Source organism: Pseudorca crassidens, chromosome 16, assembly GCF_039906515.1.
Source record: "Pseudorca crassidens isolate mPseCra1 chromosome 16, mPseCra1.hap1, whole genome shotgun sequence".
Lineage (NCBI taxonomy): Eukaryota > Metazoa > Chordata > Mammalia > Artiodactyla > Delphinidae > Pseudorca > Pseudorca crassidens.
The window spans coordinates 46,851,574-46,876,470 of record NC_090311.1 but is presented as its reverse complement, the minus strand read 5'-3'; the positions used below and the strand labels follow the sequence as shown (position 1 = coordinate 46,876,470).

The 24,897-nt window shown below is 46.2% G+C and overlaps 1 protein-coding gene across 1 annotated transcript in view; it reads left to right on the top strand.

The window, feature by feature from the left end:
- The first annotated feature begins 10,144 nt into the window (after positions 1-10,144).
- Positions 10,145-24,897, top strand: part of WDFY4 (WDFY family member 4) — a 280,347-nt gene continuing 265,594 nt past the window's right edge. Inside the window, exon 1 of the mRNA XM_067710249.1 lies at positions 10,145-10,252. The gene's annotated coding sequence lies outside the window, so the exon portion shown is untranslated. The remainder of the gene's footprint in view (positions 10,253-24,897) is intronic.

The following is a 24,897-nucleotide window of genomic DNA, read 5'->3' as shown; positions in this document are numbered from 1 at the left end:
GCACTTGTTTGTAGCATTTTCCAGTTTCCATGATGTGAATTCTCCCACCATGGTCAATTTCAAAGTACTGGCATGACGTCACTAAATGCAGAGCTGGGAGCTGTGCATCAGGGCACCGTTATAGGGCTTGTCCGCCACACGGACAAGATGCATTAGGTGCTGGTGACCTCAAGAGCACAAGAGCAAAAGGTAACAAACTGAGTTGATTTTAAGTACTTATTACCTTTGTTTTAAATATGATTTGTTTATTGATAAGTTTATATAACATATAATTTAACTTGAAAGTTTAATGACACAGGAGTATTTTTCTCCTCTCTGAGTCAATCCTGTTTCTGGGTTCTACAGTGAATATTATGATGGAAACCACCATATCATCAATGTTGTTTATTTGTTTTCTAGTTTTTAGAGTCAACATATTGACAAAGCAAGGAAGAGACTTTTAGTTAACTAACGCAAACATTTTAAACCACAATGACAGGAATACAATAATATAAGAAACAAAGATAGGTGGAGGAGAGAATAAGGAAGAATAAACTAAGCTAGTATTCTTGTCTTGCAGAGTAGCAAATACTGTCTTAATTTAGTACATAGAAAAGTAAATATACTGTTTAAAGTCAGAAAGGCAATTACTAGAAAGAATTATAAAAATATAATGAACAAAGCTGGGAAGGCAACATTTGGAGGAATAAAATAAAAATATAATTACAAATCAGGAAGGAGTGTGGGAGAGGAAGAAGAAAATAGTGTAAGCATGCAAATTTTCTTATTTTTCATGTCTGCAGGTCTAAAGGTACCATCTAAAATGAATCCTAAAGTAGAAGTCTTAAAGTTGTAATGGTAACCATCGGAAGGTCTAAAAGCAATCGCTTTTAGTGATTATTTGGGAGAGGGGAGAATGATCGTGGACAAAGGGAAACTACTTTTTATGTTCTTATAAGCTGAATTTTATTTCCATGTGTAGGTATAATTTTAGAAGTAAAAAAAGAAAACATAAGTACTGTTAAAAAAGCAACTTCTGCTTCCTCTGGTCTAGACTGCATACACTTTGCCGTAATCCCTTTTACAGTATAGTTTGCTTTCAACCACATGTGCAAACATCCTGAAAGTACTGCAGTCACATTTAATCCCTCTTTCCAGTTCCCATGGCCTCCACCTTCGCCCTCCAGCCAGGGGGATTTGCTAGTTACACAGGGGAGTGCCCCCGTTTTGTGCTTGTCTACACCACACCTATTCATAACGGGCTGAACATTGCACTTGGCCATATGGTGCATTCTCACCATCTATTCCTCATTACCCTAAATTTATGTGAATGGAAAGGAAGGCCCAAGGCAGTTAGATGCCTTCATCAGAGTCCTACAGTTTAGTGGCTTCATTTGGCAGGTTCCTTTTCTCCACAGTGAAGTATTAAGACAGTTAAGGTAAGATAATATCGTCCCGGGCATCGTCCCTCCTCCCCTTCCAGGAAATGCAGTGCTTCCCCAAATAAGAAGTCGATGGCTCAGGCTCCCACCTTAGAGAACCTCAAGGCTCACGGTCCCCTCATCAGGGGGCAGCATGCAGCCTGGAGAGGGGGGTATTCTCCCCAGCAATTCAGGGGCAGGGCGGTGTGGGGAAGGAAACCCCCTCTCTTATCTGTCCCTTGAGGTCCCTCGAACTGTACTCTGCAGAGAGTAAAGGATGTGCCCCCAGGTAGGGCCCTGGTGGGAAGGGGAGGGTGGCCTGACCTGCCAGCTTTACACACGTATTCTATTTAATTCTCATTAACACACAATCGGTATGAAACAGCTGTAACTGTCTTCATTTTCAGATGAAACAGTCTCAGTGCAGTTAAGGAATATGCCAGAGATCACCTTTTCCCTCCTGCTCTCCCGACCCGGCCCCCAGCAAGGTGTGGCCGGTCCTTGAGCTGTTCCTTCCTCTGTCAGGCCTCCTGGCTGCTGGGAATGACGCTCCCGGGAGGGAGAGGACAGGGTCCACATGAGCTCAGAGCCTCTGGTGGGAAATGTGGCCTCCCTGCTCCTGCTGATGTGTGGAGCTCACGTTGCTCTCTTCCGCACCATCTTTTTCTGCAGGGCACATCCGGGAGCTGCGCCTGAGCGGAGGCCCACAGGGGCCACAGGCCAGCTGGCAAGGTGGCTGCTGAAGTGTGGAGCCAGCCCCACCTGCAGTCCCCCCCCCCCCGCCCACCTGCTTCCACTGTAACTGAAAGCTGCTGTCTGGAGGGGGGTGTGCCAGAGCAAAGGGGTCCCAGGACGGCCGTGGAAGCGTTGGGCTCTGCACCCTGTGGCAGAGGACCCGGGACCCGAGGAATGGCCCTGGGACGTGGAAGAGGGTGCTTCCCTTCCTATTCATCATCTCATCCGTCTTGGCAGGAGCTTGGCGGGAGGGAGGCTCCTCCGCACGGAGTCATCTGACCTTGACCAAGTTCACACCTCCAAGAACGGAAGCTTGGCCACCCTGCTCTTTCTGCTCCACCACCTTGCCTCTCGGTGCTGTTCTCAGGGGGAGCACTGCTAACCTCACCCAGCCCTTCTGAACCCACCAACCTCAGCCTCCCAGGCCTCGGGGTCCCTCTCCCCTCTTCCAGAGTCAAGCATGGCAACATCTCACTCAGCATCTCCTCCAGCTCAAGAAGAGGACGTGCATAGCTGTCTGGCAGTGACTGGCTGCAGGGCGACCTCTTTGAGGCACAAGCATCTGGCCAGGCTGGGGGCGGTAAGGCTCACTGATGAGACAGCCTTCCCTACCCAGCCCCCATGTGGCTGCAGCCGGGCAGGCAGTTTGCTCAATGTGAGCCGGGCGGGCATTCCTGCCACCAGTGATCGTTCTGACTGGGGGCCTGACCCAGTGACCCACAGTGACCTAATCACAGTCACTTCCCACGTCCCATCCAGTCCACATTTTGTTGGTCCAAGTGTTCACTGATCCAAATGGAGACGGAGAGTAGAGAGCATCTCTGTCTGTGAGGCTGGACCTCACACGAGGGAGGACACTCTGGAGCTGTGCAGGACCGTGTTCTGCTGTGAGTGCTGTGAGCCTGGGAGGGAGCTGGCCAGAGTCTGACATGTGGAAAGATGCAGAGAGCAGGGAGCAAGGGGCCAGCACCTCCTGCTCACGTAGGCCAAGCCAGTCACTTGTTTTCTGTGCCTCCCACCAAAAACCTACCCAGTAAGGCATGTAGGAGAAGCACCAAGAGTCCAGCTAGCTGGGAGAGGGGAGATGGGGTGTTGAGGACACACCTCCTGTCCAGACCCTTCCTGAGTCTTTGCTAAGGACAGCAAAGAACAGGCTTGTGTCCAGAAACTGTCTTCATCCTCTGCCCCAGCCTCCCTCCAAGATGTCGAAGCCACGGTGCCCAGACATCAGAGCCAGTGTGCGCTGTCCTCATTTAGCATTTGCTCAGGGAGTCAGTCCTAGTTCTCAGCCTGAGGGTGCATATCAGAGCCTTGGGTGCTGCTGTGTCTACTTCATTCTCCTGGTCACCACCCGGGAATGCTGAACACATCTGCATCCAGCGCTTCCCATGAAACCTGCGCTGGGAACGCTGGCCTCCTGCACATTCCCGGTGGGCCTCCACCACCCTTCCCTCAGGGTGTCTCCCCCTTCCTGCCCATCTGCTTCTTGGCCCCCCTCCAGCGCCACGTCCCGGCACTCTCTGTCCTCTCGGTGATGGGGGAGGTGTTCCTGACTACTTCAAGGTGCTTAGTGCTTTATTCTCAGGTGGCCTAGATACTCTCCCATGTTTTCTCCTAGGAGCATTATAGTTTTAGCTTTTTCATTTCAATCTAAGAAACACCTTGATTTTGTGTGTGTGGTGTGAGGTAGGAATTGAGACTGATTTATTTTCATCATGGAGATCCATGTTGTTTCAGCACCATTCCTTGAAAAGGCTTTGTGTCTCATGAATCTTTTCAAAAAATCATTTCTTCACCTTCCTTATCGCCAGAAGCTGCAATCCACTCCACTTCCAAGCCTGCTTCTCCCTGATATTCTCACTCTGGTCCCATGAGATCTCCCCCAACGTCAAAAATCTTTAGGGAGGATCTAATTTCTATCAGTGCCACGCCAATGCTGTGAAGGCATAAAGGCGCTCGGAATTAAACTGAAGTTTCAGCTGTCTATTCCTACTTCCCCAAAATAAAACCGTTTTGGCGTGACAGGTGTGTGGCTGTGCATGGTAGCTGAGATCTGTATGGGGTGTGTGTGATGTCTGTGACCTCCCCAAAGACAGACTGGATCTTATCACCCCAGGCATCTTGCACAGTGTCAGTCATATGATAGTGCTGAGGAGATGGAGGTGGAATAAATGGAAGTGTCAATCGTGAGAGGCCTTAACCAATGTCTTACAGAAGCTCACATCCACAGTGATGCAGTATCTTCTCATCCACCAAAGATAAGTAAGCTTACATTTGCAGCGACATGGATGGAACTAGAGATTATCACACTAAGTGAAGTAAGTCAGAAAGAGAAAGATAAATACCATATGATATCACTTATATGTGGAATCTAAAATATGGCACAAATGAACCTACCTAGGAAACAGAAACAGACTTACAGACACAGAGAACAGACTTGTGATTGCCAAGGGGGAGGGGAGTGGGGGTGGGATGGATTGGGAGTTTGGAATTGGCAAATGCAAACTATTATATAAGGAATGGATAAACAAGGTCCTACTGTATAACACAGGGAACTATATTCAATATCCTGTGATAAACCATAATGGAAAAGAATATTAAAAAAGTATATATATATATGTACAACTGAATCGCTTTGCTGTACAGCAGAAATTAATACAACATTGTATTGTTGTATTAATCAACTATTCTTCAATGAAAAAAATTTTTTGAAAAAGAAAGATAAGTAAGCTTAGCCTAAAAGTTGTTGAAAGGTTTGAAAGCTCCTTGGGGAAGGCATTCTTACCTATTATTTGTGCTTGCAGAACCCAGCTTAGGACTTGGTCCTGGCAAATCATTAAGCTGATTGAAGTGAGTTGAAAAGCCTGCATTTAACTGAATGGTAGCTTATGACTCTTCTTTATCTTTTTTGATGGGCTCCTTTTGAGTTTTATGTCAGTCCTGCCAACTGGAGTTGTAGATTCCAACCTCCAGGTATTTTTGAAAATTAGTAAAGTATTTGGCCACTTGTAGTTTTCCAATCTTCTCTCCCTTCTCCAAGTCTCCCCTTGTCACCAGCCATAGCTAGCATTGTTCCTGTGGGCTCCAGGTGTCCTGTGGAAGTATTTTGCAGTTGCTCCAGGACTCATACCCTTCATCTCTGAGGAAATACAATTTGCTGGTTGGATTCCCTCTGTTTTTCTGGAGTTCATCATAATCCTCACGGGGAATGTGTAAATACAGCTAGTTCCAAGGAAGTTGCTTTCTCTCCAGGGTTAAAAAAAAAAAAATCCCCCTGCTATGTAAATAGTCTTCCTTCTTCTTGATCCCAAACTTGGTGTAAAAAATACACTGTAATAATGGAATAGGAGAGTGTTTAGGATGAATTAAGTAAAAAAAAAAAAAAAAAAAAAAAAAGAACGGGTTATGAAGTAGAATTTGTGGCATGATTTTGAATTTATTAAGAAAAAATTAAGATCAAAGAAATATACTTTGGTAAACATGGAAAAAAAGAATGTAATGCTGTTCTCAGCATAGCTATTGCTTAGCTGTTTAGGGTATTTAGAGTATTAATAATTTTTATTTTATTCTCTATTTCTTATACTTTTTTATCATGCATAAAATTAACATGAATTATTTTAAAAGTCAGAAAAATAGCATTAACTTTTTGTGTGCATTGTTTGGAGTGTAGATTATGTCTCTGAAGAGAGTATGGCAGAGACTGGTAGCCTACCAAAATGCATTTGCCCTAATAATAGGTTAAGGCTGACACATGACTGGACTGCATGTCCCAGCCTTTCTTTTTTTTTTTTTTTTTTTTTTTCCGGTACGCGGGCCTCTCACCGCCGTGGCCTCTCCCGCCGCGGAGCACAAGCTCCGGACGCGCAGGCTCAGCGGCCATGGCTCACGGGCCCAGCCGCTCCGCGGTATGTGGGATCTTCCCCGACCAGGGCACGAACCCGTGTTCCCTGCATCAGCAGGCGGACTCTCAACCACTGCGCCACCAGGGAAGCCCTGTCCCAGCCTTTCTTGACATTAGATATGGCCATGCACTTAAAATGGAATGTGAGCCAGAGATACGTGCCACCTAGAGGGTGGGCTTTTATGTGTGGAGATGTGCTTTGTGCTCTCCCTTTCTCCTTTTGCTGACTGGATGCAGATGACAACAACACTCTAAGGGACAAAGGAGTTTGTGTTCCTGAATTATTATATTGGGCGAATCACCTGCCTACTTGAACAGTTGTAGGAAATCATCCTAACACAAGTTTGCCTTATTCATCTCTGTTTCTCTAGGATCTAGCTGGGATCTGGCCCAGAATAGATGCTCAGTGTGAGTTTGTTAATTAGAACTGAACTCTGACTTTCCTGACATCTTCGTCACAAAGCTATAAATAAAATACCACAATTTTGTTATTACTTAGTTAATAAAGTATGATTTCATATAAAATGTGAAAAGCTTGCAACAGCATGTTTCCATTCACTCCTTCATCTTTTGTGCAATCGTTGTCATATATGTTTCATCTACAACGTATATGAACTGGGGATGGTATAAACTCCAAAGTACAGTGTTACACTTTTTGCTTTAAGTAGTTATAGTCTTTTGAAGAAATTAAGATAAGAAAAAGTACATAGTTTGTTTATATTTGATCACATATTAGCCATTAATAGTGTTCTTCTTTCCTTTCTGTAGATTCATGTTACCATCTGGAGTCTAGCCTCAAAAACTTCCTTTAGAATTTCTTGTAGTGCAAGCCTTCTGGAGATGAATGATGTCAGCTGTCATTAATCTGCAAATAACTTTGTTTCATCCTCAGTTTTTCAAGGATAATTGGGTTAACAATTCTTTTTCTTCTAGTATGCTAGAGATATCTTTCCATTGTCTTATGATTTCCATTGTTTCTGATAAAACATCTGCCTAATTTTGTTTTTGTTCCCCAATATGTAATTTCTTTTCTCTTACTGTTAAGATAATTTTTTATTTCTGATTTTCAGGAGCTTGACCATGATCTGCCTAAGTGTGGTTTTCTATCCATTTTGTTCTTCCTGGGGTTTACTAAGCTTATTTTATCTGCAATTTGCTGTTTCTCAACAAATTTTAAAATTTTTCTTCAAATATTTTTTTTCTGTTCTCTTCTCTCTCTTCTTTCTCTCTGGGACTCCAGATACACATATATTATACCATTTGATATTGTCCCAAAGGTGACTGAGTGTGTGTTTGTTTTTCTTCAATCTTTTATCTCTCTGTCCTTCAGATTGAATAATTTCTGTTCATCAATCTTCAAGTTCATTAACTTTTTTCTTTTTTAATTTGCACTCACTGATCTGCTGTTTGGCTATTAGTAAAATTTTCATTGCAGATATGCTTTTCACTTCCAGAATTTACATCCAAATCTTCTTATACTTTCCATTTACTTCCTGAAATTTCCCACCCTTCAATTATAATGGCTCTCTCTTCTTTTAGGTCCTTGAATATATTTCCAATAGCTGCTTTACAGTCCTTCTGTGATAATTCCAACATCTGGTTCATCTTGGGATATATTCCTATGGATAGGTATTTTTCTTCTTATGAGTCACATTTTTCTGTTCTTTCAGATTTCTACTAATTTTAGTTGTATGCTGGACAGCGTGGATGCCACACTGAAGGGATGCTGCATTATGTTTTCTTCCTTTAAAGGATGATGTGTTTTTTCCTGGTTGACAGTTACATTACTGGAATATCCTTTTGGTTCTGCCAGGCTTTTATTCTTTGTTAGGGCTGTTTTGTTTCAAGTTTGAACTTGTTCTAGTTCATGGCTCCTACTCTAGGCTGTAGTTCTTATTTCTCAGGTTTGGCTTTTCTGGGGTGTAAGATGAAATCCCAAGATGCTCAGGGAGGTCTCTCCACTCTGGATGGTGTGGAACTCTAACACTGTGAACAGTGCCCAATCTCTATTACCTCAGTTCTCAGCCTTGGAGCAGGTGATCTCTGCTAGGTTTCTTGGGGTCTTACCCCATGCATGTATAGGCAACCCTCGGCCAAGGACACACACAATGAATTCCCACAAAACACACCCTTCTCAGGTCCCTGCCCTGAAAATTCTGGCCTCTTAAGAAACTTGGAACTCTCTGACTTACACCTTTTTAGTTCAAGGATATTACTGCCCCTGGGGCTCCACCTCCCTGTACCATGGCAGGAAAACACCTATAAGAAGAAAGCCAGGGCAGCTGTGGGGCTCACCTTGTGTGTTTTTCTTATCTCAAGGATCAGTCTTATGATGCCTGCTACTCAATGCCTGAAAACAATTGTCTCATATATTTGTCTTTTTTAGAGTTTCCTTCAGTGGGAGGTTATCTCCTGTCATAACTGGAAGCAGAAGTATAATTGCTATTTTTAGATATTTAAAAAAAATTACAGAATCTCACATTTCCCCTCAACAAAAATATATATTTACATGAGCAGTTCATAGTTTTCCTGGCAGCTTCAGTGTCTTAGCATGGTCAACTCTCTCAATAATAATAAATCACATTTGTACAGACATTTTTAGCATTTAAAAATCCTCTTGCAAATATTGATTTGTTCCTTACAACATTGCATTTGTCTCATTCTACAGATAAGAACCAGACTTAAAGATGTTAATTCCTTTTGGGCAGTAATGAGAATTGCAACCCAGATTTTCCACCCAGGAGTGCAGACTCCGCTAACCTATCATTTTAGTCAACAAATCAGGTACCTCCCTAGGACGAGTCTTGCACCATATGCTGAGAAAATTAACATATTTCTCCATAATGGTACACACTATAGTACAATGGTGCTGGAATACAGTATAACCAGGAGCTTAATTTGTTGCTGTAAAAAAATTGGAGCCCCTTCTGGCTTGACAAGGTGATACTTGCACACACCTCTTGCATGTCTCAAGGTGGTCTGTGTGCAGAACCCTTCCAGTTTCCATTCTAGCTTCTTTTCTACCCCTGAACGGTCGAGTGAGAAAGGAGAATTTGATCAGGGATGTTGGTACCTCTGACTACTGTTGGGGAGTGGGTGTGGGGTCAACATGGGCATGTGACGAGGTCTTAAGCTGGACAGGTCTCCTAGGTTGACTGCTATCTACTGGCAAGTTTGCACTGGCAAGAGTTGAGATATTACTACGAATGTTTTCATCCTTTGAATCAGTCTCAGAGCCTTTTGCCTCCCATAAAAGATGATGGTGCTTCTCACTTATAGTTACTCATAAACAGTCAGTTGGTCGCGCGCTAGAAACAGGTGCTGAGCTAGCTTTAAGGATCAGGCGTTTGTGCTAACCACTGCTCTTGCTCGTGTGGCACAGGGAGATACTGTGTTTGAGTGGACATGCTGGCTGGTCCTACATGGATGATGCTGTGCAGAGAGGATATGAAATGATTCAACCTAATAAGCCCAAAGGAGCAAGAATCTTGATGCTGAATTCCAGAGAACTTCATTCTGTTACTTAAACTTTTCTTTCATCATCACTTTAATGTTACCCACTGATCTTAAGGAACTCCTTTCTCTTTTTTTTGTTGTTATTGCTTTTTTTTCCTTTTTTAAATTGAAGTATAGTTGATTTACAATATCGTGTTAGTTTCAGGTGTACGGCACAGCAATTCATTTATATATATACACATATATGTATACACATATATAGAGACATATATCTTCTTTTTCAGATTCTTTTCCCTTATAGCTTATCACAAAGTATCGAGTATAGTTCCCTGTGCTTTACCAGAGGCTCAGAGAGGAGAGGTGAAGCCAAGGAAAGGAGGAAAGTCCAGCCAGATAGTCCAGGGCTGAGTGAACTCTGCGTCCACTCTTACTAGTTTTCCCTCTTTGCCCTTAGCCCCACCCAGCACTGCTTGACCATACTGCCCTAAGCGGCTTTTCTACAGGGCCCGGGTCACCCACCAGAACTCAGGCAGCTCTGCTGATGGCTGGGAAGTGGGCAGAATCAGGCATCTGTCGACTCTCCACTTCTGCTTTCTCCAGGAAATGAGCAGAAACCCAGCTCAAGTGATTCATAGTGAAACATTGTTAAAGACTGAAGATTCTGGGCTCGATCCTCTTCCCCTAAGCCTGAGGGGCTGTGGCTGGTCATGGGGGCGCCCATGCCATCTGACGTCTCTAGGCCCTGACGGACATACTCCAGGTAGGTCACCTTGCTCTTGGCCACGCTAGGTCAGCCCAGAGGTGGGCATGGGGGTCCTGTCTTCCAGGGCAGGCTGATTGGCCGCCTCCTGGAAAGCTGAGCATGGGAGCACATGTGACCACCAGTGCCTGATCTGGGTTTGTGCGTGTGGGAGAGGAGGTAAGCTGAGGAGCAGGAAGTATGTGCAGGGCAGGTGGCACATGTGCTCAGGGCCACTCCGATGTCTGGGTCTGCTGGGGTATCCCACTCTTGGGGTGTCTCAGTGTCGGGGTGTTTGTCACTGTTGGGCTTTGCTGAGCCAGGCCAGGCTCTGGCACTGTTCCTCATCCTCCTACTTCAGGTCAAGCCCTTTCTCATGGTTCTGTTAAGGAAGGTGACCTGCCACACCTAGGAGAGGCTGGACACGGGCCCGTGTCTGCCAACTGTCCAGGGGTGGAGAGAGGGGCTGGCCGTGAGACTCCCCTGCCCACCCCCCACGTGGGCCTCTGAAGGGTCCCAAACAGAAGGGAGCACTTCAGACTGGTCACCAAGAGATCTGGCTCCTTCCTGGCCCTGTGGTCACTGCTGGGCATCTGGTAAGTAGGTACCCCTTGGGGCCATCCTTTCCTCGTCCGAATTACTACATCAAACCTTAGCAACATCAATATTTTTGAATTAGCAGGCCCACTGGTTTCAAGAATTAGCTCTTTTCTCCCTGCCTAATATTGCACCTTATGGAACACAGAACCAATCCTTCGTCCCAACCTCTCTGAAGCATGAGGAGCTAATCTGGTAACTAAGGAGTTCGTGTGTTACCTTTTCCATGGAAAGTTTCAATTTTAATATGATTTTCTGCATAGTCATCCATTTAATTGTTCAACAAACATTTATTAAGAGCCACTTCCTGCCAGGCACTGCTAAAGACAGCCGGGTCAGTGGTCAGGGGAGGGTGGCGCCCAGTGCCACAGGCTCCAGTGGGCTGGAGAGCAGAGGGTAAGGAGTAGGGGTCAGGAAGCCCGGGAGAGCACATGTCTTCTGAGTGGAGGCCTGAAGGAAGGGAGGGCCTGAGCCATGTGCGTTTCTGAGAAGCTTTCTTGGCAGGGGGAACTGAGAGGGTCAAGGTGCAGAGGAGGAGGCCTGGTGGAGACCAGGGTGGCAGAGAAGGCTGAGGAGTGTGCCAGGTGACCTGGCCAGAGAGGGCTGGGGTTGAGTCAGGTCAGGGAGGGCCTTCCTGTCCAGTGTGAGGACCTGGGCTGTAGTCCCCCAGACTTGGGAAGTTTTGAAATATTGAGTAGATAGAGAAGAAAATTTAGAAAAAACGTATAGGGTATAAGGAATAAAAATTGCATAAGCCCTGTGTGCTGTCACCTCAGTGTTGTTTTAAAGATCGTCAGCATCTTTGAAGTCATCTGTGTGCTCATCCTTCTCTGTCTCTTCAGAGCTGTTGATATGAATTTTGGGTTTACTGTTCTTTTGCCTTTCCTTATAGTTCAACCTTGTATATTTAAATTGCTAAATATGTTATTTGGTTTTGCATGGTTTTGACCTTTGTAAATAGCAATTAAATATTCTTTTAAGACTTGCTCAATGGCCTCAAAATTGTTTCTGATATTCCTTCATATTGTTGCATGTGTCTCTAATTCATTCACGTTTATTGCTGGATAGTATTCTGTTATCCATGAATATACCTCAGTATTCTCTCCCAATATACTGCCAGTGGGCACTTGGGATATTTCTAGGTTTTGTTTTGTTTCGTTTTCCTATTATGAGCTGCTAGGTGCTGTTAGCACTTGTAAGTGCTAGTGGAGCTCTCCTTGCACATATATCCTGGGGCGTGTGTGCAAGAATTCCCTAGGGTGTATATATCCTAGAAGTAGAATTGGTAGGTAGTAGGGTATATAAATCTTCAGGCTTATTGGATGATATCAAAACTTTTTCCAAGCCAATCATACCACGTTACCCACTCATCAGCAATATGTAAAAGTTTCCCTTGCTCTACCTCTTCACCAACATTTGATCTTGTTAGAGTTTTATACCAACTCAGTGCAAATGAAAAGCCATCTATGTTTTGAATTTGTAGTTTTTGAATTACTAAGGTTGGGCATCTGTTTATATGCTTATCGGTCACTCTAAATTCTTTTTCCTCTTCAAATCTTTTTCTCTATGGGGCATCTGTCTTTTATCCTATTGGTTTTCTGTAATTCGGTACATATTCAGATGTTAATTCTTTGTTTTTTATGTATGTTATAAATACTTTTCTCTTATTTGTGCCTTGTCTCCTTATGTTATTTGTGATTTCTATTAATGATTGAATTTCTCAGTTTCAAACAAGCTTAATTTACCCATATGTTCTCTTATGATATACACTTGTGTATTGTCTAAGAGATTCTCCTCCACTATAAAGTCATAAAATTATTCTCTTACATTATTAAATTTTAAAAAATAATTTTGCCCTTCATATTTAGTCTTTAATCCTTAGTAATGATTTTCCTATATGGTGTGAGGTAGCAGGTAATGTTTTATTTTATTTTGTTCTTTCCATATGGATAACCAAGAGTCTTAGCTCCACAAATCAAAAAGGCCATTCTTTAGCCACTAATCTACAACTCTGTTGTAAATCTGTTTAGTGGGTCTGTTCCTTGGCTCTCTTCTGTCAATGTGTTTCTCCCTTTGCCAACACTAAATAATATTATTAACTAGAGGCTTATAATAAATTTTGGTATCTGGAAAGAGTCTCCTCATTTTTTTCTTCTTCTTTCATTCTGGCTTGACATCCTTGGTTCCTTCTTACTTAATATGGATTTTAGAATCAGCTTATCAGGTTCAACAAAACAGGTATGTTCAGATTTTATTAGAAATATGATTTGAAGAGAAGTGATATCTTTAGGAACATGACTCTGCCAATTCACGAGCATTGTTTGTTTCCTTATTTATTTAGGTCTTCATTAAAATATCTAAATAAAATTTTATAATTTTCTTTATAAAATTAGTGTACACTTTGCCTAGATTTATTCTTAAACGGTTTATTTTTATATCATTGCCACTGTTTTTAAAAATATGTTTTTTTGACTCTTGCTGCCATATGCTCCCATTTTAAAGAAAAATCACTTTCTATGGGTATCAAAGGGAGAAGAAAGACTAGCAGTTAAGAGGCTGTTGTAATAATCCAGGCTGGAGGTGATGGTGGCTGGCCCCAAATTGATAGTAACAGAAATAATGAGAGGTGGTCAGAGTGGTGAGATCCTAGATATTTCTGAGAGGGATTTGACAGTGTTGCAAGCGTTGGGTGTGGGAGAGAGAAATTTAAGATGATTCCAGAGCAACACAGAGACTGGAACTGTCATTTACTCAGCTGGGTCAAGGGTGGAAGGAACTTATTTGCAAGGTGGTGATTATTCCAGAATATCGATGTGGACATATGTAAAGGTGGAGATGCCTATTAGACATCAAGCGGAGGAATGAATTCTTGGCACGCCCCCCCCCCCCCAGGTGGCCTTCATGGTAGAAAAGCAAGGCAGCGTGGCCACTTGGGGGAGGGGGTGTTGTTACACAAAACAAACTGAAACACCGGAGTTTGGCGCAGAGAAAGGTTTATCAATCGAGGAGGTGCCGACTCAGAAGATAGGAGGCCTAAGCTCATCTCAAATCTATCTTGCTACTGGCTGGGGCACAAGGTTTTTAAAGGCAAAAGGGATAGGGTCGTAGCATATGTGATCAGTTCATGGACCTTCTTCTGATCAGTTGGTGGTACGGTAACGGTGATGTTTTGGGAATCTCAATCATCAACCTTCTAGTTCCAACCAGTCTGGGGTCTACGTGCTTGTGCTCAGCGTGTAGTCACCATCCTCTACCTGGGTGGGGGTCTTAGTTTCTACAGAACAACTCAAAGATAAGCATCAGATGTTATCTATTTCCCTTCAGGAGGAACTAGGAGTCCTGTGACTCTCCTGTCCTAATCATTAACTGCTTGAGTCTGCTCTTTGGAACACAGACTAAAGCTTTTCTTTCCCCCTATAAGTAAGAAATGGGGGGCATGGAGGGTCTTTTTCACCCGGGAGGGCCCCATAGGGTCGCGCTCAGTTTCAATTTCCCCTTTCATTTGTTACTCTTCAATCCTGAGGGGAACAGGTGCTGGACAAGATCTTTCTTATTCTCTTTCGAATGAAGTTTTGGATAGAGGGGTTAAAATTCAGCAGAGGAACTCGATTTTACTGGGACCTGGTTTCAGGAGTGGAGATATTTTGTGCAGAAGGGGAAGCAGGAAGATGAGCTCCTCAGAGGTCCTTGAACCACACTGTAGAGTTCACACCCATTTTATTTATAACTAGGGCCTTGCTTTGGTTGTCTCCCTCCAAGGGCTTCAAACCATCAAAATGCACCTGCATTTTGCATGGGAAATGATGTCTCCAGGCAACATTTCTAAGCCCTCTGCACACCTGTTAAACACTTAAGTCTCAAAGTCCAGATCTGCATTATCCAATACAATAGCTTATAGCCATCCCTGAAAAGTGGCCAGTCTGAACTGAGATGTGCTGTAAGTTGTAAAATGCGCCTCGGATCTCAAAGATATTACAAACAAACAACAAAAGAAATATAAACTATCTTATCTCATTAATACTTGAAAATATTGATTACATATTAAAATAATATTTTGATATATTGGCTTAAATAAAATATATTTTTAAATATATTTAAACAGATAGATTTACCTAATTTAACCTATTTATTCTTACTTTCTAAATGTGGCTGCCCCCAAATTTAAAATTACACACGTGGCTTGAATTTGTGGCTAGTTTTATATTTCTGCTGGGAAGCACCCTTCAGAGAAATGATGCTTCTTGTTCCATGGCTAAGGCTTTTGTGAGGAACATGGTTCAAGAAGGATGGGAAGTTAGAGAAGTGAAAAGTCACTTGTCCTACATAATTCCAAGAAGAAAGAAAGGATGGAGGATAAGAAGAATGGATATAGTGCTTACAACAAGCTGTACACTAGATAGGGCACTGGTATTTGCAATCTCATTTGATCCCCACAGTGAGATCAGTTTCATCACTCTCACTTTACAGATGAGAAAATGGAGGCTCAGAGAGGTAAGGTCCTTTGCCCTCCGACAGTAAGTGCTTTGTCTGGGATTCGAGCCTGGTTCCACCTGATAAGTCTGCATGCTTTGCATTAGGAACACTACCACTGAAAAGCTGACGGAACACTTCTGGAGAGATGTAGTCAACATTTGGCAGGAGTGTGAAAACTGCTCTTCCCTTTTGGCCAATGGTTAATCCTTTTTTTGAGAATTCATCTTCATAGATAATTCACAGCAAACAAAAAGATTGCATGGGGATCCTTTCTCCCAGCATTGCCCATAACAGCAGTGGAGATGCCCAGAGCATCCCATTAATAGGGAGTAAGAGAGTCAATTATGGGGATTCGACCAAGAGGATGCTTCTTGGTCATTAAATCTGATAATTTAAGGAAAAGAGCAACATAGAATGCATTTATGGTATGATGATGGATGATTAATGCATTAAAACTTTGTACATCAATTACAAGTAAAATATACTTGGATGGAAAAGTAGTATGCAAAAAAAAAAAGGGCAGGAAACACTTGTTGATTTTTGTATTTTCAATAATAAGAAAATTACCAAGCAGCACTCCAATATCAGATTTTTAAAAGATATACACAAAATATAAAGAGTTATACAGTCAAAGATGAAAAAAGATACGCACACATGAAGAAATTGTGTTATAGAGTGGTCAGAGCATATCGGGAGTTAATGATGTTGAAACCTCCAGTGAGCCCCCAGAGATTTCACTCCTCCCAGGTATTTGGAGGGTGAGGAATAGGGTGGGAGAGTCTCAGCATCTGGAGACCTTCATACAGAGACATAGCCTCTGCCCACACTCTCCACCCTACTTCCACCCCGCATCCCTCACAGTGGCACAAAACCATCTGCGGTTCAGCCTCACCTCTCTGTCTCTTTGCATGCCCTCCCCCCTGGAGCAATTCTCTCTAGCCCATCCACAATCTTTCTTCACCTCCCCTCAGGCTCCCTCTCCAAAGTCCCTGCTTCTGTGAACCCTCTCTTACTATCTCCCACCCTCACCCCACCCCACCTCATCCGCAATTACCAGCTCCTTCCTCCCTCTTCCCTCTGCTCCTTCCCCTTAGTGCTGGATTCCTGCTCCAAAGGTTGTATTTCAGGCATTGTATTACAGCATCCTTTTTCCTGCCTCCTGTCCCCTGCAGGCTGTGAGTGCCTGAGGGCAGGGCTGGGCCCTCTGGGCAGGCTCAGCACCTACCAGAGGGTCTCTGTACGCCATCTGTGACACTCCCTGCTGAGAGCCCCACAGGGACTCCCAGGATACTGCACGGGATGAGGGCCATGTCCATTACTGGCATTCATGGTCCTTTCCCAACACACATCCTCACCCCATCCCTGCTCCCTGTGCTCCAGCCTTGAATCCCACCTTTGTCTCTGAACACACATGCTACCTGGACTGTTCGTCTGCTTCGCTTTGGGGACACCTCCTCCTCATCTCCCAGTGCCCATCCTGGGTGCAGTCTTTTCTGAGAAGCCCTTCCAGACCACCACTCCCCTTTCTGGGCTGGGCCATGAGCCTTCTCTGTGCCCCACAGCCAGGCACCTCCATGCCCAGCACCTACCCCACTGTGTCTGTTTCCTCAAGTCCAGGGTGTGGATCAGGGGCAATTCTGCTCCTTACATGTTTAATAATCAAATGGCCACAACACAGAGAAAGCTGAGTAAAGCCGCAGCTCTGGTGGCTAGCCTGGAGGGTGAGTGATTAACGCTGGGTGTGCTGCTGGTGTCAGCCCAGGAGTGACTGGCCAGCTACTGCCCACCTTGTGCCGGGGCTAATGAACGCTGGACCCCATGGCTCCCAGAGAGCAGCTCTTTCCTGGGGGGATGGCGAAACCACAGGGTCCTGCTCTGGGCCTGCTTGCCTGCAATGTGAGGGGGCCATGGCAGGCCTTGTGCTAAACATCTCACAGCCAGGGGTCAGCAACAACTCTGCAAGGCCAGCCAGGGAACCCCTGTAGAGCTGCTGGCAGTAAGAGTTTCCAGCTAGTACCTGAGGTGCCCCTGAGGTCTGTTTTTACCACTGTTGACCACTGTGTCAAGCCAGCCTGCAGTGGTAAAAGGGGGTGGGGGGCTTTGGAGTCAGAAAAGTCTGCATCTGACCTTGATTCTGACACATCAGCAGTTTGATTTCAGATAAGTTACCTATTTTCTCTGAATCTCAATTTCTCTGAGTCTTGCTTTCCCCGTCTGTATAATGGGCATAATAATACCTACGTTACAAGTTTTCTAAGATTAGAGAACACCGATGGCCTGTTAGTGATGCTCATTCCATGATGGCCATTCTTACTTAGGAATCATTTCTTTACGTTCCAGTGGAGGCCAAGCCACGGATTAACTCCCTCGCTGGGAGCTCCTGATTATGGGAGCTGGGCTGCATGTTACCTGTGCTGTCACCAGCCCATGTCTTTTGTGACAGTGGTAGCTCAGTTGCAGCTAAGCTTTGAGGGTCTGGCCATGGGAACTGCTCCCTGGCCATTTTTGGCAATGTGGAAGTCGGTACACATACCGAGATATAAAACTGGGTCCCTTCCCCAGGACACCATGAGTTCCTATATTTTGTTGCTGTTGCAAAAACCACAGAGGTATGTGCCAGCCAGGAGTGCACGGACTGAAATCAGAAAAAGGAAGTGAGGAGGGCCGTGGGAGGTGTTGCCCCACCTGCCTGGTTCCCGCCAGTCAAGTCCCCATCTTAGTCTTCAGGGGAATTCCTGAACTTCTGGAAACAACCTGAGCTGCCTCCTTTTCCTCTTGGGTCATTTGAGGCAGGATGTAGGGCCCCGGCATCTGCTGTTCTCTGCCTGCGGGCACTCTGAGCCCTCGGCTGATGTAAGAGGTGGTGTCACTTGCTAACTGGAGGGGCTTGGGGCTGCACCAAGGTGATCGCTGGTCCTTGCCCTAGAGCTGGGTGTCAAGGCTCTCAGGGCACCTCTGGCTCTGCTCACCCCTCCACCCTCCCAGCCATTGTCTGCAGAGCTTCTATTTTCCCACCTGCCCCTCCTGCGGCGTCCCGCTGCACAGGCTCTTGTTTTTGCCCTGGAGCCTCGCTCCTGGGGACAGCATTCCTGCTCCTGGTTTCTACTCTTTATATTTGAGATGACCAAATCCTCACTTCAGTCCTGTCTCCATGTACTCCTGGGCCCACACCTCTTAAGGCCTCAATTTGGTCCACTCAGTGTGCTATTGTCCTTTCAAACCAGCTCCTTGTGAAAAAACCCGAGATTGGACAGACTCAGTGGACAGGCCAGCAGGGACGTGATGCAGAAGAGAAGCCAAGGACTCCGGAACACATCCACAGAGGGCCTTGCAGGCTGACATTCCCTCAGGAAGTGCAGGTAGATTTCAAGAGCGTCGAGGCAGCAATATGCACAATGGGGTAGGGTGGGGGGGGGGCACGTACGATGGCTGAAGGTGCCACTGTGAGGCCCTGGACGTGGCCTCACATATATTCACATGCTTAATTCTTCCCACAACCTTGCGAGGAAGATTTTGTTCCCATTTTACAGCTGCAGACACTGAGGCTCTGAGAGCCTAAGTCAATAAGACTGCAGGTTAGAAAGAGAGCTAGGATTTGAAACAGATCTGTCTGATGCTGCTCTGGGTCAGCCTGCCCTGGGTGGGGAGGGGTTGAGACAGGTCTAGCCAAGTAGTCTAGGCTCAGGGTTGTGGTGTTATCTTACTATCAAGGCCAGAGGCTGCCACACATCCTAGACTCATAGGGCCCATTTCCAGATGCGCTGAGCTGGCCTGCTGGTGAGCTTGGCACTCTTGGGACCTGCCCAGCTCACAGTTAACCCAGGGCCTGCTGTCTGGCCTTCAGACCACAGGGTTTCCTGGGAAGCAGGAGAGACCTAAAGTTAGTCCCTCACTCTCTCCCTAACCAGGACCGTGACGCTGGATGAGTCACCCACCTCTCAGTTCTCTAGGCGTCGCACACTCTGGGATTCTTTAGCAAGGCACCCTTCCGGGGACTTCCAACATCTTCCCAGGCCCCCACCTCTCCTGGGGACACACAGGCATCACCTGGGGCCTTGCAGAAAACACGCCTGCTTGGGGCCCACCCAGACCAATTAAGTGGTAATCTCTGGGGACCAAGGTGTGCAGCCAGGGCTGGTGAGGATGGCTCTATTTCTAAACTCAAGTGGATTCTTCATCTCTTTGGATTATCTCAGAGGTCCCTTGGCCTCCTTGTTTGCAAGGTGATCCTTCTAACTGCAGTGCTCGTCACCTACGTGTGGGGTGTGCGTCAGGCCCCCGGCTTGTCTTTCCCTGTTCTACGCCTGGCTTATGCCAGCCAGGAATAACCTTTCTAGATCTGTGCTTATCACATTGTTCTCCTTTTCCAGACTTTCAAGATCTCGCCATTATCTAGAGCCCCACGTCTAGCTGTGTCGGCCTATGTGACTCGGCTATAGTGTGACTTCTCATCACGCCTGCACTCAGCCCTCCCCTGTCTGGAGAGTCTGTCTGCTCTCACTGAGCCGGGTGCTGTTCAGGGTCCTCATCTAGCTCTTTAGTCTGGTTTGTGCAGATCAGGTTGGGATGTTAGTGAAACCCCCTCTGAGCAGCAGCCCCAGTAGAAGGAGCAGGGGAGGCAGGGGGACGCTTCACACCGGCATGTTACTGACGACTTCTTTGTCTCGGGACCCATCGTCCACAGTTTCACGTCCACTTTTTCTTCAATGTGTTCTCAGATGCAGAGACAGATAGGAGGGTGCATCTTTTATCCACAACCCCAAGTACGGCTACTCCTGTGCCATGTGCTCCTAAGAAGGTGCAGGCTAACGTGTGCCTGTTGCACGGAGCCACTCAAGCAATGAGGGTGGAATTCAAAGTACGTGGGAAAGGCTGGCTGGTGGAGGGCTCTGCCGGGCTTTTTCCAACATTGCCATGCTGCTAAGCTCAGAAGCGGGGCAGAGGTCTCTCCTGTGCCTCGGCTGTGCAGGAGCTAGATGCAGACCCAGTGGGCACGCCCAGGCTGCAGAGAGCTCCTCCTGCGGTCCTGACACAGGCTCTGCTGTTTCTCCTCTTGCCCCTCCACAGACAGCAAGGGTCGTTTCCACCTTTTTGCTCTTGTAACTAATCATGCTCGTGGGTAGACAAGCATTTTGGACTCTTTCGTGAGGGGTAGCCTTTTACTTTTTATAATTGAGCATCTTGTCTATTATTTCAGCCAATTTGACCCAATGATCATTTAATAAATACAGTCGATGCTTGAAAAACATGGGTTTGAACTGTGTGGGTCCACTCATATGTGGATTTTTTCAGTGTAAATACTACACCATCTACGGTTAGTTGGATCCACGATGCTGAACCATGGATGTGGAGGGCCGAATATAAGTTACACGGGGATTTTCCCCACGTTATTCAAGGGTCAACCGTATAGTATTTTTAATTGGATGGAAAAGTGGATGGGAACTTGGGGTGCAGCCTCCACCCTTGACCAACATGGAGACTGAGGCCTGGGAGGGCCTCCAAGTGAGCCCCTATCTGAGTGTGGCTTCTGTTCATAGGAGATTTGATCCTGGCCCCAACCAGTGACCTTCCGAGGAAGGAGGGGGTGAGCTTAAGGAGGAGCACGTTGGCTTTGCAGTCAGACACACAACGTGCATCGTGGCCATGTGCGGAAGTGACTGACCCTCTCTGAGCCTAGCTTTCAGCACCTGTATAATACTGCCCCTGTTTGTGTGCGCCCTCACGGGGTGTTGTGTGAAGATAAGGTGAGATGATACAGAGATCAGGATGCAGAGCCATAGTAAAGTAAGCTTTCAGCAAGTGGAGTTATTATACAATTAAACACGTGGGTGTAACCCTTTTGTGCTGGATAGAAACAGGTGAAGGGACTAAACCCTTAGCCTCTAGCTTCTCTACTGGTGCTCTTTCCACCTCAGTATGTTTTTTATGTCAGGTTGATTGACATGTGATTTACAGACAGAATATTTTACCCTTCTTAGTGTGCCCTTCGGACACACGTACACAGTTGTGTGACCACCACCACGGTCAAGATATAGAACATTTCTACCACCCCTTTGCCCTTTGGAGCCACCCTCCTACCTGAAATCCCTGGCAACCACCAACCTATTTTCTGTCCCTATAACTTTGCCTTTTCCAGAATGTCATGTAAATGGGGTAAGGCGGTACGTAGCCTTTTGAGACTGGCTCCTGTCACTCGGCATAAGGGCTTCGAGACCCATCCAGGCTGCCGTGGGTCAGTAGTGTGTTCCTTTTTACTGCAGAGGAGCGTCCCAGTGGATGGAGATACCTGTTTGTTGTTTCATTCACGCCTTGACAAATATTTGGGTTGTTTCCAGGTTTGGGCAGCTGTGAATAGATCTACTATAAACATTCATGTATAGGTTTTTATATGAACATTAAGTTTTTACTTCTCTAGGGTAAATACCCAGGAAGGTAATGGTTGGGTATACGTTTCACTTCCTCAGAAGTTGCCAAACTGTCCTCCCAAGCGGCCGTACCGCTTGCATTCACAGCAGCGAGAGTGACAGTGTGGTTGCTACGCATCCTTGTTAGCACTTACGGATTTTGTTTGTTTTTAAAAGACACTCTGATAGGTGTGTCCTGGTATCTCAGTGTGGCTTTAATCTACATTTCTCTACTGCTAACGTTCTTGTCCCCTCCGTGCTTCTGATTAACTACAGTAGGCTGTGGAGTGAACAGAGCATCCACATCATTGCAACTTCCGCCCACCCCTCCCCCTTTTCACTTGCTTTTTTTAAACTTTTAACTTGTAAGCTCTCTTGTTAGTGTGTAACGGTGGGGAAGAAGGAAGCAAGGCCGAGCCCCACCTTGCACAATGTTTTTGGAAGAAGATCGGTTTGTTATTTTTTTTCTGAGAGAACTGACACAGGAGAAGAGCATTGGATCTGCTGACATACAGCGAGGAACTGACTTTTGAATGGAAAGGAAAACAGGTCATTTACAGCCATACATGGGAAGTTGCTCTTCTGTTCCGTATCATCTGGTTTAGAGGCTCCCCCAGCTCCTGGGCCTGGGGGACCATGCCTGTGATACAGATGGCAAATAGGTATGCCTCTGCGCTGGGCGTGTACAATCCAGAAAGGGTGACGGTCATATACGCAGACAAGAAAAGGGGGGCACTTCAATCTTGAATTTTATCATAGCAACTCTTTGTCACTAGGTCTGAGCTTCCCCACAGAATGCACTGAGTCCGGGTTTCCTCTGACCTGCCCCGTTGGAGGGTGGCTCCACACAACTTCTTGCTCCGTTTCCTCCAGAATAGCGTCCTTGCATCTTAGCCCCAAGGGCTGCTAAATCACATCTCATATCCTGAGACTTTTACCCATTGGCAGATCGCCCCACAGGAAGTCAGGGATGAGACGGTCAATCAAATGTGGGTTTAGCGCCCGAACATCAGTAACGCAGCTGATTCTTCAGGCTCCAGATGTCGCCCTCCAGGGCGGCAGCTGTGAGCGGGATGGCCTGGATGTTCTGCTTCTGAGATATTACAAAGCAGAGTTTGGACGACGCTATGGATCTGTGCAGGATAGGTGGGTTGGGGGAGAGGATGGGCAGTGATCCCCAACCCCGGGGGCCCGTATGGCCACTTCCAGCCCCAGTGTCCCAGAGGTCATAGGGAATCCCTCTTCTCAGGTCCCTGCAGACTTGTCACCTGGCACCCAGCGCACAGTGCACAGACAGGGGAGCACCTGGTCCGCACCCCTCACCACACACAACCCACAGGCTCTCAGTCCACTCAGGCACCTCTCCAGCCATTCTGCACTGACTCACTGGCCTGCATCTCTTCTGTGGTCAGTGTGTAAAGCTCAGAGGGTGGAACTGAGATCACCAGGGCCATTTCAATGAGAAGAAACTTAGACTCAGAGAGGGGAAGTAACTTGGTTAAGGCAGTACAGCAGCCAAGCTGGGACTGGACTCCAGTCCTGTGACTCCCATTTTGGCCTGTAGCTCCCCTCCGCCTGGGGGCTGAGTGAGTAGGCAGGTACCTGCACAGCTGCCAGTCTATCGCTGCTGTGTCCAGGCTGCAGAAAGGCAGGGTCTCTAGTCGGCCTGGTTGGGCATGCGGAGGAGCCATGACTAAACTGGGCTACGTGCCACATGCCCTGAGCCTGACCCAAACTGGGAAACAGCTTGCAGGCACAGAGCAGGGCCTTGTCTTTCCCTGGAGACCCCTGGGACCCCTAGCAGCCTCCAGACCTCTCATCCTGCCAAGGCCATCTTTCCCTTCACCCCTCCCCAAACTTCTACTTATCCAAAACACTTTTAGTGTGGTACCTGGCTAAGCCCCTCCTTCTTCCCTGGGCACCAAGCAAGGCCTTTTTTGAGTCCAGCCTCCGGTGTGCAGTGCTGTCTACAGACCCAGGGTAGACTCTACTTTGGCTACTGACTCACAATGGTACCCTGCGCAGGTCACTTCTCTGCTCCGAGCCTTAGTACCATCTGCAGACAAAGGCTGATAGATTTGACATTGTTGGATGGAAGGAAGATTAAGTGAAGGGATGCAGGTAAGTGCCCGTACAAAGGAGGCTCCAATAAATGCCGTCCCAGAGCACTGACTTTATTCTCTGAGGGGTCCCATTATTAGCCCATTTCACAAAGGAGGATGCTGAGGCTGGGACACGTTTTGTCACTTGGTCTAAGCCCATTGGATTCAAACTGGAACAGCCTGGCTCCAGAGTCTGTGCTGGTGCCTGCACCTGTTTACAGAGGTAAGCAGACACTTTTGGTAACGAGTGAATTAGAATGGTTTCTTCTTGCCATTCTTTATGCAGCCCTGAGAGGCTACTCCCCATGTCCTTCCTTTTACAAACAAAACCGAAGCAGGCCTACAGGACAGGAGAGGGGACGGCCACAGCTTGACATCTGAGACATACAACTTCTCCACGGGATGCACAGATCCCATTTTGTTAGAAATTCTTGTTTTTCAAAAATCCGTCTTTTCAAGGGAACATGATTCAAGCGTCTCACTTCAGTAAACATGGCTTCTTAACTTCAGAGGAGATCTGAGGGGCTCTGATATTTCCCCGAATGTCCAGCTGTGTTCCCTAGGAACACATTTTCACGTCTTGTGACCCAACACTCACTTTGTCTTCTCACCTGCTTCTCCTAGAAACGTGGTGTGTTAGCAGGCCCTCTGATTCATTTTATTGAAAGAATCGGTTAGTAGCACCTGCTGGTATAGCCCCAAAATGACTTTTATGTGATAGAAACAAGCTTAGCTTGGCTCCAGCCACCATCCCGTGTGTTGGGATGTCCGTGCTGGACTTGGGCTGGCTCTGCTGATGATGGGAATGTTGGTCTGACTGAGATATAATGACTTACAGAGTCTGGGGAGAATCCAAGTAGAAAAAAACTTATTGAGAAGAGGAGTCTGGGCTATATATAGCGAGAGATTTGGGTGCCATCAGCATATAGGTTCATTCATTCATTTATTCAGGTATATGGTAACAGTTTATTGAGCATCTACTCTGTGCCAACCCCTGATAAAGGTGCAGTGGTCTTCTTGCACAGAGCTAACATTTAGTGGATATGTGGCTCTTGGGGGTAATTAATGCCGGGGAATAGCTGAGATCTTC